General features: G+C 40.1%; 1 long non-coding RNA gene across 1 annotated transcript in view; it reads right to left on the bottom strand.

Moving 5' to 3' along the window:
- The window catches only part of LOC311523712, a 56,535-nt gene extending 39,962 nt beyond the window's left edge, over positions 1–16,573 (bottom strand). The window contains exons 1-2 of the long non-coding RNA XR_014712410.1: positions 16,518–16,573; positions 9,149–9,267 (exon numbers count right to left, since the gene is read on the bottom strand). This is a non-coding gene — a long non-coding RNA (uncharacterized lncRNA). The remainder of the gene's footprint in view (positions 1–9,148; positions 9,268–16,517) is intronic.
- Between the last annotated feature and the right edge of the window lie 3,450 nt (positions 16,574–20,023).

Below are 20,023 nucleotides of genomic sequence, written 5' to 3'. Positions count from 1 at the left end.
CCCTGCCCCCCAACAGGGGTCAGGGGTCATGCAAAACTGATTCATTCCCTTTAACTTATTAAACACCATCGCCCCTTCCGGTTTTTGTTTTCATTTGTCCTGACTGCAGCTTCTCATCCAGAAGCCCTCTCCCCCACCAACTTGTTTTCTGCAAAATAATATTTCCTTAAATTCTCCCTATATGTTTCCTTGTCATTTGTCCCCTACATTTGTCAAGAATCTTCAAATACACCTTAAGGCTTCATTTTATAAAAACACCCTGCGCAAGTTTAACTATTCAGTTGAATTATGCTCAAAACTAAATAAAATCCAGTCGTGCAGTCTCTTCCTGTATGTAAACCCCATTTGTCATCTTGGGAGCCTTACTTTATCATTTTTCCAATGTATCTATATCTTTCGTCGAACTGGATAATCAAAACTTGACCCTCTGCTCCAAATACAATTTAGAAAGTGCTTCATAAAGTGGTAGTACAAAATACATTGTCTCCCCTCTATACTATTCCCCTCTTGACACAAACCAATATTATATTAAACTTCCTTTACTGCCATTGCTGTACACTGCAATAAGGATTTAAATGAGAGATACATCCTTACAGCTAGGTCTTTTTATGCTACCAGCTAATACACTGAAATTGAAACTTAGCATGGACTTTATTGCTACACAGCTTCATTCCTTCACACACAGACATATTACATATTTTATCTCAGAACCCATTATCAATTATTCTGTAAAACCGCTCTCTCTTTCTGAATCTTAACCACTCCTTATTTTGGTGTGCGATGGTTGGCTATCATGGGGAGCACCACCTCATGGTCTGGGGTTAGACCCTCTGAAATGTGGAGGGGAGCCTGGGCCCTCCAACTCCACCAGCCCATGACCCTGTGAGGGAACCAAAGGGTCTGATATCCAGCAGCACCTTCAGGCTGCCCTCCCAGGGCCACTTCCTATCATCCTTTTATTGTCCAAAGGTTTCAGTGTATAGCAGGAAGGTGCGAAGGGGGTCAGCTCACAGCTTAGTGCCTCCTCGTGGTTAGGCATTGCATGGCAGTCTCTCTTTCAGGGATAGCAACTTCCCCCTACTGTGCCTTGGCTCTCCAGCCAAGTCACTTCCAAGTCTCCCCCTTTCCAGAGTAATCCACAAACAAAACAATGGGAATTATCACAAACTCAGCTAGTTTAAGGGCATGTCTATACTTGCCATTTAAAGTGGAAAAAGTCCCTTTTTTGCACAAAAACCATAGGAGCATCTACACTTGCCAATGACTTTTTGCAGTCAAACTCAGAAGTTTCACCGCAAAAAGAAAACCACCTCCAGAGAGGCATACAGCTCTTACCAGTGATGCTTTTGTGGTGATGTGCAAGTGAAGACACGTTCTTCCTGTTTACACAGCTTTTAGCCTCTGGAGGATATCCCACAGTGCCTAGGTGACCACTCTAGCAAGCAGCTCTCTGCTCTGTTGCCAGCATCCCTCCCTCCCCCTGTAAAGCCCCAAGAACTTTGAAACTCCCCTTCCTGTTTTCTTGGCAAGTGCTCATTTATCTGACCAGGTTACAATGCCTGCTCCACAGAACAAACAATCCCCTGCTTGGAGCAATGCTGAGCTATTGGAGCTTATCAGTGTTTGGGGAGAAGAGGCTGTGCAGGGAACCAAGGTGCCCCCCCCAAATCATCCCCGCACCTTCCCACAGGACCCATCATCAAACTGGAGAGAACTGCACTGTGGAATATCTGCCCTAGAGCACTGCTCTCATCAGAGATGGAAGTTCTGCTAATGTAAACACTCTCTGACCCCTGAAGAATTAAATGAGAACACAAACCAGCACTTTACTTTCACTGGTTCCCTATCACCAGTGAAATTTACAGCGCAAAATCTCTGCAACTGTAGACATACCCTCATGAGAAAGGTGGCAATGCCTCCCTCTCAGGGTGTATCAGAAGCAGGGCCCAACCTTCAGGCAGATATTGTTGGGAAAGCTCCTGCCTTCCCTCAGCCTTTTCCTCAAGAACTGCAAGTTAAAGACCTGCTCTCTTCCCTGGTCTGCCCCCAAATGAGCTGTTCTACTTCCTTTTAACTCCTCCAGTCTATTCATCTCTTGCAGGTATGGCAGGGTGGGGCTGGCTGGGCCCAGAGCAGCACCTTAACCCCTTGTTGCCCAGTGTGGGGTTTAATATTCCATCACATGATGTCATCTACAAAGTTAATGATCTTACACGTTGTACCTTTGTCTAATGTACTTTGTGAGAATTCTGAATGACAGCTGCTTTCTGATGCCAACATCAGAAAATGTTACATACTCTTTGGAAGATATTCATTTAAAAAATAGAGTGTGCATGTAGACAAGTATAAATATTTTGTGCTAACATTAAAGAAATGCTTAATGTACGTAGTATTCCATACAAAAAATTATGTTAAGAAAATATTAAAGTTGAACAGTTAAGCACTCAAGTCAGGAAATACCAAAATTAAGGCTAGATTTTCAACTTTCACTCTGCTCCCTTATGTCTATGAATTATTATACAGTTGATCAGACAGTATTTCTCAAATTATATATTGTAATGTAATATCAGACTTTATTTCTATACTTACATACACAGGTAGCATCTTGTAGTACTACTGCTCTACATACGCTGGACAGAGTCTATAAAGGTCAATTATATGTAAAGACATAGTAACACAACATATATAATGGGCTCCAGTGAAAATGTGCTGATTTTAGATAACCTGCTGAATTTTCAGCTGAGTGTAGTTACTTGCCTTCTTCTCTGAATTGCACCTAGGATGGTCTGTGCTATGCATACTTATGTAGGAAAATTAGCTTCATAAATAATTGCCTCTTTGCTTGAATTTCACTTGAGGAAATTTCTGCAACTGATTGGGGAAAATGAATCAAATATGACTGTTGACTAAATTATGAAAATGTATACCTTAGAAAGAACTTATAAAAGAAGCTGCAGATGTGGATCCATGTATATATAAGGGATTCTTTACCTTTCCTCCTCCTCCTCTCTTTGTCATTGCTGACAGTACCACCAATTCTCCACATCACACGGGTCCATAACTTGAGTATTGTCTTTGAGCTAGTATCTTTTAAGGCGATGTGACAGAGTGCGGGGCAACAGCACCTACTGAGAATCCGGGGATAGGCGGGCACAAGGCCCCTCCCCCCAGTGTAAGGGGAGGAGCTACCACACCCGGATCTAAAGTGATTCCAAGGGACAACTAATGAAAAAACAGGGATGGAAGAGGGGGTCACAGGGTCAAAAGCAGGGAGCCAGAAGAGGACACCGAGCAGAGAACCCAGGACAATGCCCACTTCTCCTCAAAGGTGTCCAGGGAGCCAGTGGACGCAGCCCAGAGGAACTCTACCCAGAGACAGGACTCTGGTCACTGCATCTCTAATTAAATTACTCCAGGGCAGACCTCATAAAGAAGACTGTGCCCAGCTGATAGGCTGAGGAGAATTGAGATGTTAATAAGGCCATTAAGCAGGTGATACAAAAGGCTCAGGAAGAAAGCAGAGAGAGGGAGAGAGAGCTTACTCTTTGCTGCTTGCTCAGGAGCTGAGGGCTCCCTAGGACTGTAGGCATAAGGCAATACAGAGTTTAAGGGTCATGAAAACTAATATTGTGAATAAACTATATGGGGTGTGTTACTAGCAAAAAAGATTTGAGGTGTTTGTGGACTTGAACAAAGGTAGAAGCAAATGGCCCTGCTACAGGCTAATATAGATAAGGTCACAGACACCTACTTCACCCCCCTTCAGGCCACTCCAATACAGCTATTAAATTCAACTTCCTTGCCAGTCTACCTCAGCATGTTACCTACCTCTGTGACTCCCTCCTCTGGCTTCCTCACTTGTAATGCACCAGCTTCAATCAATTTGCTTAAGGCCTTTTACAACTGTGCCCCGTGCAATTTAGCAGTGTTTGTCTCATCACATAGGCCCCTGCTACCTCCTCTCTAACAACACCAGCAGTCTTGACAGTCCATTTGTTCAGTTCTCCCACAACTATCCTCATGTTTTCTTCCATGTGTCACTTGTTCTTGAAATGTCCTTTCTGAGCTTACCCATACAACCATGACCTTCTTCTTCAAATACCTCCTTTTCTCTGATGCCTACAAGGAACTAGCCAGTTTATAATGAGTAGGTTAAGTGGCAGTCAAATATAACCTGTGCTGTCTAGTTTGACGGTAAGCCACTATGCAGGTTTTTAAGTACTACCTGAATAAAAATATTAAATATAAAAAATTATGTTAAGGCTAAAGTTTCATGGCAATTCAGAATTGAAGTTCAATTAAAGCTCTTGACCTCTCACCAAATAGTGACATTTGAGAGTACTATGAATGGCACAGCCTTGATGTTTCATCTGCTCTGAATGATTAAAAACATTCAGATCAAACTTAAATATTCCCACTAAAAATATTCAGTATGTAGAGAGGAGAAATTATAGTACACACTTGTTTTCTCAAAATTATACAATGCATGATCTCATTTATGGATGGAACACAGTGCTTCCTTGGTCATATATCACATTAACATAATCATTTCTTCTTTCAATTTTTCCTCATTCCTCAAACTTCACCTGCTACAAAGCAGAGACCTGCTTAATTTAGGAGATTCCAGAACAAGCTTTTGAGGGATTTCTGTGTATCACTGTCAATTCTCTCTTTCATGATTTCATTTTCTGAATAATCTCATAGTTCATTACCTTGTTTTTCTCATAATTTTTCAATGTTTCCAATCTAAAGTGAAGTATTTAATTATTCTTTATTTATTAGGGTTTTATCTGTGTTTAATTATGATTAATTTCTAAAGCCTGTATTTATGCTTTCACAAACTATTGACTAGCACACACATTTTTCATCATACTTTTCTTGGATTCACACCCTGCATTAATTCATGAATGACTCCTACTAGAGGTAGGTAATAATAGGATAAATCATTCCATACTGACATTCATGCACTATCCTTATATTTTCCAACTCTCAACCTTGTGCAGGCTGATACTGTGAATGTCAGTATAAACAAAGTGGAGAACACAAGTCAGTCACATGTGAAGGCCCCAAGTGGACCATTTGCCATTTTGCTATAAAATATGGCCAAGAATTCACACTCAGATCTATTTAAAATGATGAAATTCCTCCCATTTACACCATATATGAATTCAACCCTATGACTGCATTATTATTATTAATTTTATTTCTAAATACTTGATTATATGTTTACATTTGATAAACCATCAGGGACCATTCCTGCGTAATTTGCACAAACAACACAAAAATCACATCTGGAGAAATAAGAATGTGTGTACATATATATACACACCGTATTTAAATCTATGGACCTCTTTAGTGACATTCTAAAACACATTTGAACAGAATATCTTATTTTTGACCTTTGGAAACGATCAACATGATCCTGTTCTTGCAAACACTTAAGCTTGTCTGTTAACATTAAACAAGCTTGACGTCAATGGAAATGCTGATGTGCTTAAAGTTAAACATGTGTATGTGATTGAAGGATCAGGGCCTATATGTTTTATATAAATGGTCCTTTGTGTTAAGTCCTTTATTTTACAGCATTTCAGTTGATCAAGCAAAGCTACTTTGTCACCAATAGAAGGAGCTTTTGTATTAACATAATAGAACATAGCTTTTTGCAACTTATTACAGAATGGTCATACTTGATTAAGGAAGAGCAGCAGAGCACCGAATAAGACATATTTTCTTATAAATCTCAATAATTGATATCTATGCAGCCTAAAGTTAATTTTTCCTTGTGGCCTTACCTGTCAGGAGAGAGGACTGCATTTTTATTGTATTTTTTAACCTTATCAAACCCTGTACTTCAAAATTTATGCCAGGGATTCCTAATGAGATATTGAGCTTTTTACTTTTACATTGCTGAGATATTATTGGATGTCACCAAGTGGTGTAATTACAAATAAGTAGAATTTCTAAGACTAACTAAATACAGAGGTAGTTTGATCTTGAACAAATGCTTGATGTTAGTTGTGTTTCAGCTCTTTTTAAAAAGCTGAGAGTATCACCTGAATATATTCTTTCTGCTTGAGGGTCTCCTGCAGGACTTGTATTTTAGATGCAGAGCTCTTACTTACTGGTTAAATCCATGCAAAACAAATATAAAACATTACACAATGTCAAAGACACACAGTACAATTTCCACTTTGGTTCAGGTCAATAATGAAAGCTGCTATTTTTTAATTGTTCCGGGGTCTATGTTAAATAAACTGGCAGCCTCAATATAGCTCCTATGAGAAGAGTGCTTATATCACAAAACACATCATCAGAATTGTCTTTACATGACATTTTTGCTAGAATTTGAGAAAGAAAGTCCAAGACTGGTGATTAACTCAAACTACCTTCATACTGCTATATGTGGGAGGTCTCTAAATCAGGTTTGAGACATTATGTGGAAACTTGAACTTATACTTGAAAGGGCTGTATCCATTCTATGGATAAATAAAGGGCTTTGAACTCCAAAGTTACAGCCAATTTCTCAAGTACCAAGTTAATTTAAAAAACAAAAGAGTAGTGAAAAAAAGACTGCTTATGTTCTTTCCTTCTGAGATTATTACTCAGCTCAAGCCATTCTCTCTCTCTCTCTCTCTCTGTGTAGAGACAGTCTTGGAAGCTATTTAGAGAACGACAAGTGCACTACTATTGATAGGGTTTCATCATAATAAAGGAGCACAATGTATGGGAACACAATGTTTTTCAAGCTCTATCAATCTGCATTTCACAGCTCCTAGCAAGCACCCAGTCCTGGTCACCCACTAGGACTACTGTGAGGGGAGATAAGCATCTGTGCTCTGTTTCCCCTGGGGTGTGTGAAGTTTCTGGAGTCTCAGCAGGGTGCAGCACTGGTTTCTCTCTTGGCATCTCTTCACATTTCCTGGGCACTAACTCTCAGTCGAAATGGGGCTTCTCAGCCCACGGCACTAGGCCCTAGTACCAGCCCTGACATCCCAGTTATTTAAACACACTCCTTTCCCAGCACTATAGCACAAAGGGGAGACGTTTCTGGTTTACAGTTTAACTCACAGGGGCACACAGTACTTGTAAAGCAACGCACACACACACATTCTTTGCACACTTATGCTCTTTTATACTTAGTCATGTAAAGCACAGGAGAGTTCACATCCTACAAGACACAAAACAAATGTCCCTCCCTCACTTTCCTCAACACTCCAGGACATACTTTGGACTGGGGTCTGGGTCCTTTGGGTTGTCCAGGCCCTTGCAGCCACTTGGGCTCAGGAAAGCAGGTATGGCCCCTACCTCCAAGAGGCTGCTACGTGCTGGGTGACCTCTCCCTCCTGGAGATCCTTAACCAGCTTCTGTGACCTTGCTCTTTCCTGCCCCATGCTTCCTCTACCAGTCTCTCCCTGTTCCTTTATTAAACCCTTCCTGGTCACGTGGTCTCTTTTCTTGTAATCCTGATAAAATTTCCAATGTTTCTACTTTCCAGTTTCCCCCTCCCTTTAATCTAAAACTGGATTTTCAAGGTTTGAGTTGTTTCTTAGCATAACCTTTGTGAGATCTAAGTATTATTGTTAGCCTTAAGTATTTTCCATTGATCCTGCCTGGTGTGTATCTGTTACATGCCCTGTCAGCAATTCACATACATATCCGAAGAAGTGAGCTGTAGCTCACGAAAGCTTATGCTCAAACAAATTTGTTAGTCTCTAAGGTACCACACGTACTCCTTTTCGTTTTGCGGATACAGACTAACACGGCTGCTACTCTGAAACCTGTCATAATACAGCTGTTTTTCATAATACAACTTAACAATATCAGTCAGAACTTAACTTATAAAGTTGCACAGATGTAGTCCCAACTCATTGCAACATACGCCACCGTCATCACAGCCAGTATCTGAGTGCTTGTAATGAAGCCCATCCCTATAATTCCTCCTACCACCATTTGTAGGTCCCTGTTACAATTAGACATTCACTAAATGTACATCACACTGAGATTAATTAAAGCTGCTCAGAGCACTGTTAATTATTAATTCGTTTTCTGTAGTTGCTTACCCTGTAATTGCAGTACACAACATATGATACTTTGACTTTGCCCTGACCCATCCCACCATTTTTTGGCATTTGCAGATCTTTTGTTGAGCTTCAGGGAACCTGTTTTAGTACAAGTTGGAACGGTCGTTTATCAAGCATAATATTTTAACATGTGTAGAGCTGTTCTGACTAGCTACAAGAACTCCTTTGACTGAGATCAGCAGATCCATTTGAACAAATAGGCCATTCTTAGTACAGAGTTCAGTTCTGGAACTTCTTTTTCCTGCCAGTCCCACAGAGTCTTTGATTACCTGCAGGGCAGAGAAAGTCTCATTTCTTTTCTCAGGCACTTGCCTGTGGGGCTTGGGAAAGGGTTGTTTGTTTTTGGAGAGAGCCATTTTTCTTCCACTTGAATGTGAAGGGGCTAAAGTCGTAAATTTTTTAGATGTGGTATAGTCATGGTCAGGAATATTTTTATAAATCTATAAATAAATAAATACATACATTGGGAGGCTTGCTTTGTAGTGTGGTACCAATCTTTTTGGCATGCAAGCAATGATAACACATAGCCCTAAATTTTCCCTTTGTGTGGGTTTTTCCAAAGGAGAGTGATTGTGACCTAGAATTTTAATCAAGTGAGAACAAGGTCACAATTTCCTCCCATAACAATAGCTGAGTTCACTAAGGCTCTGCTCTCCATGGTTAAATCTAAGTTCTTAATATTTGTTGGTCTTCAAGTTCCATTCTAAAAACTTAGCACTAGACACCCTGAGGTACCCTTATCTCTTCTAATTTATCCAAAATTCAGCTATATTAGAATCATAGGGTTAGAAGGGACTGCACATTAAATGTTTCTTTATAGAATTCAGAAACTCTATTGGCACAAAATTGAATGAACTTTGGCTAAACATAAAGTAAAATACATGGCATACTCTATTAGCAAGGGGATACCACCTTATTTAATAAATCATCTTTTAGCAGCACTTTTGATTTTTTTTAAAAAGTCCTGTACCCTAGAGGAATTTTCATTTTATGTCTCAAAAGGTCAATTTATTAAAATTTACTGTATACAGATTAAGTAAGGACTCTCTGAAAATTCTCAAACTTACCTTCTCAGCTAAATACATTCTCTGACTCTGCACTTGGGGTAATTGCAGTAGTGTTTTAGATCCCTGGGTAGATGGATGTAATAATCCTATAAATCCCAGATATTCGGCATCCTCAAAGGCTATAAAATATTTATGAGAGAATATAGTTTCAGAGACATCTGGTGGTTATACAATCCTAAAGAAAGAAATCAACAGTGCAGGTACTAAACATAAGTTCTACTTTTCAAACAAAAGTATCCTATAAAGAGAAAAAAGTGATTAGTTTACACAGTATCTGTATGAAGACTGAGGGAGATAATTTGCCACAAAAGGTGTTGAGTAACATGGCAGCTTTGCTCCCATTAAAACAGAAAAACATCCTTAAAGAGAAATAATTGTATGTTTCTTTCATCACAGTCTTAGTGTGTAGAGGTTTTGTTACATATATATAAATGCATATAGGAAAGGAAAAATAGAAGCACTTAGAGGCAAAGTGAAAGATCCAAACAATCTTTCTTTCCTTAACAACTTATTTTAATGAATAACACAGACATTTTAAAAGGAGCATTATTTAACTTTATGGCCTTAAGACTTTTTGTACTTAGTGATACAACCTTACAGATCTTCTATTAGGATATAAAATGTAGAATCGCTAATTTGGAGATATCAGACCAAGTTCTGCTCTCATTTATACAGACTTAAATCCAGAGAAACTCCACTGAAGTCAGTCACTTAGAATTTAAACTAGAGTTACAGTGCAGAATGTGGTCCATCTACTATACCTGATATAATAAGGCTGTGATTGTATTGGAGAAAAAATACTATAATACAGATTTAAAGACCAGTAAAACAAAGGGGGGGAAATGGGAATTTATAGCTTCTGGGCATGCCTAAAATTGAGTCAAGATGACTGACTTTTTAATCCCCAACACCTTGCTGTGCCTCCTTTTACTTAAGTCCTTCTCTCTGATTTTGGCTTATCCAGTCAATTGGCAATTTTCAAGTGTATGTTAATTGCTCCTGTTTTACTAATTCTAAACCAAATGGTTGTCACTGCAAGACAGCTTTGCCCTTGACTCAGATTCTTCACATGCTCTTCTTTTTCTGACTGTTTATAAATATTGTAATAATTTTCTGCCAAAGAAGTGGCATGATTGTGATTTACATGACCAATGAAACATGAACCAGTTTTTGACAGGAGGGAGAAGGCAAAGGTATCCTGCAACCATATGCCACTATTGCAATCCCTCTTCTTTATCAAAAATGAAGAATATTAAGAGTAGGTTTATTTTGTTTTTAATCTTTCATTTGTAATTTGAGAAACAATTTTGATACAGTCAAGATATTTCAGTTTAAAAATTACCTGTTGATTACTGGAACTAGCATCCCCTCTACTCCGATGAGATGCTCAAAAATCACAACTGACCAGTGGTCTAATTCTCCCCCATGGAAGTTAAGGCAACTTCCCAAGAATCCAAAATTTGCCTACTTCCTCCCTTTCTTTCTGACTTGCCTGCTCTGGGAGTTGCCTTCTGTAGTGTTTGATTATGTACATGAGGAAACATCTGCAGGCCACTGCAGCAGGCATCCTAATGCCCCTCTGGGGCCAAGGAACAAGTTGTAGCAAATCCTGGGCCCAGTAATATCTGTTGTTCTTGCTGCTCCCTTCTGTCCTGAGAGCCCCTGGTGACTGAAGGCTGCAATGGCAGATGAGCGGAGCAAGAGTAGCAGCTGAAGTTAGAGCTCTAAGCACTCAAATAGCTGATGATAGTGTAATGGGACTGTTGCCCCCTTACTAACATTCAGTGCGGGTGTTTTAGTTGCTAGCTCCCAGTACTAAAAAGGGGGAAGGGTGGATGGGGAATCAGGGCCCTGAGACTGACAGCCCCCAGGAACAATGGGGAGAGGCCAATGCTCCAGGTCAGCTTGAATGACAGGGCGAGCAGGCTAATCAGGGAGTCAGGAGGCCAGGGAGGTCCCGTCCTCTGTGTGAGCTGGAATTGCCTGGGTCAGACACAGTGAGGCCGAGCTAAGGAGAAAGCAGGGGCCCAAGCTAAGCTGGGGAGCAGAGGTGTGCCAGATCCAGAAGGGCCAAAAAAGCAGCCCAGGAAGCAGGTCAGTGCTGGGAGCAGAGTCACAGAAGCAGCCTGCAGAGCAGACCTGTCCTGGGAGCAGAGCTGTAGCAACCAGAGCCAGAGGGGCCAGAGAAGCAGCCCAGGGAGCTGGAGGCAGAGCAGCAGCAGCGCAGAGACAGTGGTGGAGCTGGGGCTGGAGCAGTCCGGAGCTGGGTGTGATGAGCAGCTGGGGAGACCGAGGGGGACCCCGGGCAGCGGGCCCAGCACAGGGAGATGCCTCAGCCAAGAGGCTCTGCAGGCCAGGCTTGGATCGTAACCCCGACAGGGGGGGCGACACTGGGAAGAAGGGTCCTACCACTTAAGAGCGTGTGGTCACTACCAGAGCAAGTGTCCAACCCGCAGCATCCCTGCAGCACAGCCAGGGCCTGAGAAGAAGGCCTGGGACTTCCAAGGAACAGACTGTGAACTGCCCTGACATTCCAGAGACACTGTTTGTGATGTTCCCTGCCACAGAGCGGGTTGATGGGTTTCCTTTAACCTTTCCCATTTTTCCTTATTCTTTTTAATTGTTGATTAAATAACGTGCATTTGCTTTAACTTGTATGTAATGGTCAGTGGGTCAGAGAAGTGCCCAGTGCAGAGAGAGTACCCCGGAGTGGGGACACCTTAGCCCCGTCCTAGGTGACCGCAGCAGGGTTGGGGGTCGAGTCCCCCAGGAATCCTAGGCCCAGCCTTGTTGGGGTTACGAGGACTCTGCCAGACAGGAGAGTGGAAGGGGAGTCCTCAAGGGCAGGGAGGCCACTGGGTAAAGGAAGTGGGAGCGAGGACTCAGATCCTTTCGCTAGCCCACTTCACCGGGGTAGTGCAGAAGCCAGGGAAGTTCCCCACAATAGCGGGACTATTGCCCCGCTTACAATAGCATGCTGGCTAAGATTGGGTTGCCATGTCTCTCTGCTCCCTTCCCCCCCACCAGTGTTTGCAATTTATCAGGAGAATATACAACATATATTAATTCAGTTCCAATGGCATCTGCTCTCTTCCACCTCTGGAAAAGGAAGAATACATTCTGTGTCTCCAGGGGACCCATCCCCCGATTTGAGAACCTCTGCTGTAGAGAACCAACTTCCCTGGTATAGAAGCATTGCTCCTTCTGGAGCCATGGTCCCATTAACTTCCACCCTACTTACCAAAAAGGGTGCTAGCTCAGAGCAGGAGTTAATGCTGCTCTGGATAGTGTTAACTATATATATATACACTCACACACATATATATACACATACACACACACACACATCTGTGAGTTATTTCCATCAGGTTCAATGGGAAACAAACCACAAAGTGTAGCTGCTTCCCTTACTATGAGTGCCCTTGACCTCAAAGCTGCAACCCCATGAATTTGTGGAAGGAAAGAATATCATAGTGTTCCTTCCTCTCCTTTCCATCCCCCCATGCCAGAGATCTAAAGGGGTTTGCCCCCCAAAACTCCCTGACCCTAAACATTAAGATGTATCCCATAGAGCTGCCTGTCTCTCTCTTCCTACTGCCAGTGCAGGAAAACAGGAACTAGCCCTTAAGCAAGAAAATAGACATTTCGGTATAGCTAATTTAACTGTGGAACACAGAGTTCATCATTCAGAAATGTGCTTATATTTAAGTGCTCTTGCTGTTTCCCAGAGGGATATTGAAAAGCACCTGGTATGCAGTGATGGATCTCTACAGACAGATGTTAGCACAGAACCAGCAGCAGAGCTATCTCCCAACCAGGCACTGCCATCACAACTAATAATTCTGTGCCTGCGTACACAGGAGGGAGTTGAGACTCTGGACTCGGCTTTTGTAGAAAACCTGTACATTGTGGAAAGATCACAGCCTTATTTACTTTGTACATTTATTTCTGTTCACTAAAGTGCTACGCTACAAAATAAACAGTTCCTTAAAAGTTTTCCAGGGCCGGCTCTACCGTTTTTGCCGCCCCAAGCAGTGAAAAAACCTGCAGCCGCCGAATTGCCACCGCGGACGGCAGGAGAGAGAGAGAAGCTGCTGTCGAATTGCCACCGCCACGGAAACTGTGCCGCCCCTTTCTGTCTGCCGCCCCAAACACCTGCTTGGAACACTGGTGCCTGGAGCCAGCCCTGCTTAAAACTAAGATATTTTATATTTATCAAAGATATTGACATTATTTATCTTTTGAAAAATAAACTATTTTTCATACACAGAATAACTGGCAAACTGATATTTGGCTCCTTTTAGTTACATAAAAACTTGCTAAATTAATTTCTTCTTATGTTTCAAGCAGTAATAGAATTGGCTTTTTATATTAACATTCAAGTGATCCTCACCTAAATCATTAGTTAAATTATCATCATTTGTCGAATAAATCCTTGCCTCCACTTCGAGATAATCCACGGTTAATAACAGTGTTGTGCAATATTGAAGCCTGCTGGGGAAATCTTAAGAACTTTAGATGGCCTGTATTAAAATGTATTACTAGATCATCTGTATCAAGGCATCTGAATCTCATTTGCAGAAGCCCAGAAGTTATTTCAGTATCAGTGCTGATTTTTTGTGCTTCATTATGTTTTAATTCATGTTTCTGAAGATTTGGAATTGTAGTTAAAAGGCATTTCTTTAGGGAATAGCTATTATCTGCATTTTCTGAAAAACAATCCAAAGAAGTGAAAGGATTGTAAAAGAAACAATATTTTACATCATATGAAGTTAGGATTATTCTCTGAGGCTCTATGCAGATTAGTGACCTTCCTTAATGTGTAAACCAAAGCATGCTGCATTCTGGGTTCACATGTTCTGGGATCAGGCCATTTTGGGAATAATCAAGCAGTCTAGCTCTGGTATGGGGTAAAGCTGAAGAGACAAAATGTTACTACGTTCTTTGAGCAGCTAAAGGATGATATTTATAGGACTGGGAAATAGGGAACTGTCAATATATCAGATAGTCACTAGCCAAGGCCAATAATAACCAATGATAATAACCCTAATCAAGCACCAGCAGGGAGTTCTAATTAAAAATGGATGGGCTAATATGACCCTGTGATTATTACAGGACAAACAGCAACTCCACCCTCCATCTGGTCTCTCTGGGTATGTCTACACAGCAAAGAAAAACCTGCAGCTGGCACATTCCTGCGGCTCGGGCTGCAGGGCTGTTTCATTGCTGTGTAAACTTCCAGGCTTTGGCTGCAGCTCAGTCTCTAGGACCCTGCAAGATGGGAGGGTCCCAGAGCTCAGGCTCCCGCTATGCTGATTAAATTGGAAGGATTAAAATTAAGTCAAGCTATACCTTTGAACAAAAATCTAAAACAATTACTATGCAAATGCACAAGTGACACACTACTGTAGAGGATTTAGGACATATGCTCTGTTATTCAAAGAAGGTTTAGGGACTCTGAGATAATTATTTTAAATTGTGAAGATATTTGGCAAAGATGTTGCTACTGATTACATGTGTAACCATGCTGAGTTTAAAGACGCACTGTGAAAAACGTTCACCTAAATACTTTAAACCATGTAAAACTCATCTAGCTTTGAAGTCTCATTACAAACTCAAAACTTAGATCAGGTTTATCAAAATGCTTACTAACAATCAGAAAACCTTGAGTGAACTCAGACCCAGTTTCAAGCAAACAAACGTACTACTGATGTGGGCACGATATTAATTATAGGCCAAATGTTGATAGCCCTATTCAATTTTTATTCAGTCTTTATGCAGGCAAGCTAATATTGTTGACAGTGAGAGTTCTCTTAAATAGAGAATTGGCAAACAATAATTTGGAAAAAAATTGACTTTCAATGATCTTTGGATCAAACTTTAAGGAAGAACCACAGAGTTTAACCCGATACGATTAATGAATTGCCTCTTAAATTAGTGAGTAATGTACATAGAAGAGTTTCAGAGTAACAGCCGTGTTAGTCTGTATTCGCAAAAAGAAAAGGAGTACTTGTGGCACCTTAGAGACTAACCAATTTATTTGAGCATGAGCATCCGATGAAGTGAGCTGTAGCTCACGAAAGCTCATGCTCAAATAAATTGGTTAGTCTCTAAGGTGCCACAAGTACTCCTTTTCTTTTTGTACATAGAAGAATTATTTTGTCTACACAGATTGGCAAGTAACACTTCCTACAGCATATATCTTCATTAAAGACGGTAATTTTTCTTACACAATAAGTGTGTACATCCATCAATAGGGAAAGGTGAATCTAAAAGTTTGGAGGTTGCATTCAAATAAGCACCAAAGCTTATTCAAAACTTAAAAAAATACCTGTACCTCTTGGGCCTACAAAAGTGAACTGGGAATCTCAGAAATGTTCTCTCACTGGATTTCTAGTGCTTCCAGGCCTGCTGGAAGAATAAAGAGAAGAACTTTTTGTTGTTTAATTTTGGCACTTCTGCTTCTGTTTTGAAATTGAAGCCAGGGACCAAACTGAGCCCTCAGTTACACTCATGCAGTGTCAAATGATGCTAGGGCAAAATATGGCCCCAGAAATGGTGAGATACCGAAAAAGAAAAATAATAAAAGTTATCCAAACTTATCGTTTTAGGATAGAGTTCCTACTGGGTGGTGGTCTCATTGGACTGAATTGCTATCCATCAATTGCCTTTATTTTTTTAGGTCACGTAGTTAAACTTCATCCATCAGCAGTCAGTGTTCTGCTGGGTCTTACTTTAGAATTCTAGATTAGCATTGGCAAAAGCATAACAACCATTGAAATTCACCTAATGATAAAATTAATCTTAATACTTGCTTTTCTCCACAGCTATCCATTTATCAATTTTATTTCTATTTGTGTTTTAATGCCTTGCTTTCTTTTTGTTTTGTTACTGTTTACTCTCCACTATGTTTCCATTGACAACCTGTAGTCTGGAGGGTTTTAAAAAGAAATTATGGGGAAACTGACAGCAAATTATTTTTGCAAATGTAACACACAATGGAAGAGATTACAAAGTTGTCCTTCCTCGTGTATCATTTCTGCTTTATGGTCTATGAACTTAGATATTGTTGTCATGGAGTCTGCATGTTTATGTTTTTTTAAATAAGGTGCAAATGCAAAAGTTAACTATATAACCTGTGTTATCTTTTCACTATGTTATTGATTTTTCCCAATCTATCAATAGACATATAATACACAAAGCAGAAAGAAGAAAGGATAAATGTGTCTTTAATAATTTTTTGCCATGGCTTGTCAATGGGGGAAAATGAGGTAAGAACATGTTGCCCCATGCCCTGCACCCCTCAGCAAAGGACCATGTTATTCACGTTCCTACCAACTCACATCTCTATGGTCTTTCAGCTTCTCACCTGCATTTGTCTGATGCAGCCGTTTTCAAACACTTTTGTCCGTACCCCATCTGACCAAGACCACAAGTGGAGGATTAGGCTCATCAGTACTTCCCTCTGGAGTTTGAAGGAGTCTTGTCTTTTTTGGATTCATCTGCATGAAATTCAGCAGTAGGTTTCTTAAAAGAAAGATTAAGAACAGAGATTACCTGAATATTTTGTAAAATCAAGTTCATTCCTCTTAGGTTAGTTGCAGAGAAAAGCAAAGAAAAGCTTACCTTCCCTGAATCATAGAATCATAGAATATCAGGGTTGGAAGGGACCTCAGGAGGTCATCTAGTCCAACCCCCTGCTCAAAAGCAGGACCCATACCCAATTAAATCATCCCCTGATCAGCCTGACAACTGAGACTGAGATCAAGTCTCTTTCTGATCATCCCCTGTTCAGCCTGACAACTTCTCCATACTGTCCAGTGGAGCTGGTTGAAACCTGGAATTTCAGTTTTGTGGAAAATTTTGACATTTCAGAATTGATTGGTTTTCATTCCAAATCTGAACAAAACCAAATATTTTTGAAATTTCTTGTGAAAATGGAAATTCTGGAAAAAAGGGTTTCAAAAAATTTTTTGTTTCAGATTTTTAAATTTCATTACAGAATTCCAAAAAAAAAATTATGGTTTTATTAATTTTTATATTTTTATTTATCTTTATATTATTTGATAACATGTCAATAGTAGTGCATACCATGCGCTACTATTACTGACGTGTCATGACATGACAATGTAATAGTTAACATTTTATTTTTAAAATCATTCATGGCCGATGCTACTTAGTACTGATTGAGTCTTCTAATCTTTTCTATTTCATAGTGTCTCCTGTCCATGCTGTGTCAAAATGTTTCATTACAATACAAACATGAGACACTTAGATCTACAGAAGTGGCTTTTACTGGTGTAGCTTATTCCATACCTGGTCAAAACAAGCTATACTGATAAAAACTCAGTTTTGCCAATGTAACTGTGTCAATGCCGGGGGCTTTTGCGACCCGCATAGCTATGTTGGCCAGGGATCACATCTTTCACACCCCTGACTGACATAATTATGCTGGCAGAAGTCTATAGCGTAGGCATGTCCCCAGTCTACACATTGTCTAGTGCCACCAGCATATAAAATACAGGAATTTAAAAATCAACAATTCCTTTATACTCACACCCACTTACCAATGTGTAATTTACCTTTTTCCTTTCCTGCCCCACTGATCCTTACATATCACCTCTAAACCTGGCCCTCTGAATCTAAGGGAGCCTGCACTGGTGTAATTTACAAGCCACGGAGTTAGAAGAGGATGTAAGCTGAAGTATGGGGTGACTCAACTAATTTACATCTAATTACATATGTGGCGAGAACTGTTTTGCTGTTAGCCTCCTCTCTCTTGTGGCTTCTTGACATATAAATCACACAGGCTTAGGCTTGCTGAGTGGGCCAAATTCAGAGGCTATTTGCACAGGAGATGTAAAATTATATTTGGTAAATGAGTGTGAATAAGATTGTAGCTTACACTTAAGGCTGCTAGAAGTCGATGCATAATACACCACCTCAGACTCACCTCTGATTTTGTGATCATTAAGGTAGAGTCAAGGATAACACTGTGTACTTAAGCAGGATTTTTGTTCTCAGTTTGCATGTGCTGAATAAATTTCAGTCATTTAGTGGAATATGAGAGGTTTTACTATATCAATAACTTCAATCCTAGTACAAACGCAGAGCTAGTGTGAAGGGACTGATACTTGTCATTTCTCTTCGTTCCACTAGCATGGTTCAGAATACAAGTATATAGTTTCAACTGCAGTTTTCATAAGCTCCTAGCAGCCCCTTAACAAGAAAGGTTAATGTATTAAAATACCATGCATTTTGCTCTAGGTTTCCCCACCATTTAAACAGTGGGAAATTTTAAATGCAGAGATTTTAAAATCAAACTTAACTTGATGCTTTCTCCAATGTGAATATGTCCCCAGCAATGGCAGTCCACAAGAATTCCCCATGGTCTTTCTGTCATTCATAGTGTCTGTGTTCTGCTATTTTATTTTGGAGGAAAACTGCCCTTCAACTTGCCTGAAGACACTAAGTAAATGGAAAAGAAGCTGCAATATTCTGACAATTCTTTGAGGATGGTACTTTTGTATTTACTTACTCTTTATTTAAAGAAGTACAGAGCCATAAAAAGTCTGTTCATTTTCCCTTCTTTTGAGGAAGGGTGTCGGTTGTAGACAAGAAGTCTCATTCACTGTGACCTTTAGATAGCAAGATCTGAATACAAATTCACCATCTCTTGCTATGAGAATGACAATTTACAAATAAGGTTATGAAAAAGGATCTGTACGAACAGCAAAAAGCTAAGAAAAGGGTTATAAAGGAAAGTACCCACTTTGTGCACTAATACCTAAACATAATAAATTTCGGAAGAGAAATTAGTGTCAAATTACTCTCTATTTAAATATTATGCTCAGATACCTAGAAAAATGTATGTCATGTATTCATAATATCATCATAGATGACCAAAGGAAAAAGTACAGCATAGACTTTTTATGCATCATACATGCAATACACATCCTTTTTGCTCAGATTCTCTGACTAAAATTTACCCCTGGGTTAGCATAAGGTTATGCACCATTAAAGTCCTATGTAAGTGCAGGATCTACTCCAGTGCACAAAGTATGCAGAAAGTATATGTTACATACTTATTATCTGACAGGGCCAGCTGCCATTCCAAAATAACTAAGTACACATAGGTGTGCCCAGACTACCTTATATAGCAAAAAAAAAAAAAACTTGTGGAAAATGTGCCCAATTAAACATTATTTCTGTGTTGTTTCATATATCATTTATCATCAGCAGGTAGACCACAATCAGTTGTGATTCTGTCAGATCTCAGAGACTAAGCAGGATCAGGATGGCACACTGATGTAAGATCTTAAAAGACAAAAGTCAAGGTGCTACAATAAACGGTGATGACGTTTTAGTAAATGGTATTCTTCCATCTGAGTTGATATTGATTCAGAATCTGAACATGGTGTTATGGGATTCTGTTCTGCAGGAGGTCCTGTCTTTTGAACAAGGTCCTGACCATTTGAGTTTATTAGAGTTTTTCTAAGAGCAGGGGCCTTACCATTAGTGTTCTGGCCAAATTCCAATCTGGGTAATTTAATTCTACTTCCTAGAGGGTAAGGGATGCATCTATTTAAGAGACTACTTTTAGCACCCACACCTCAACCCTGACATGTTATCACAGTGATTAATATGTTTTAGGTCATTTTTGTTTTCTGGAAGTGAACTTTCCCAGACTAGCAGCAGGGAATTGTCAACAGAGAAACTTTGTCTGTGGAACCTCCTGAGTCTGCCAAGGGCTACGTTCATCTGGTTACTCATGGATTGCTGCTATGCCAAGTTGAGAGTCCTTTGTATGGTGGAATGGATGGTTTTTCAAACATGTTGTGAGGAACACTGCTGCCATGACGGTAGGTACCATCA

The sequence above is a fragment of the Lepidochelys olivacea genome (genome assembly GCF_965140295.1).
Source record: "Lepidochelys olivacea isolate rLepOli2 genome assembly, chromosome: 7".
Classification (NCBI taxonomy): domain Eukaryota; kingdom Metazoa; phylum Chordata; order Testudines; family Cheloniidae; genus Lepidochelys; species Lepidochelys olivacea.
The sequence above is the reverse complement of the archived record's forward strand: the minus strand, read 5'-3'. Positions and strand labels throughout refer to the sequence as shown.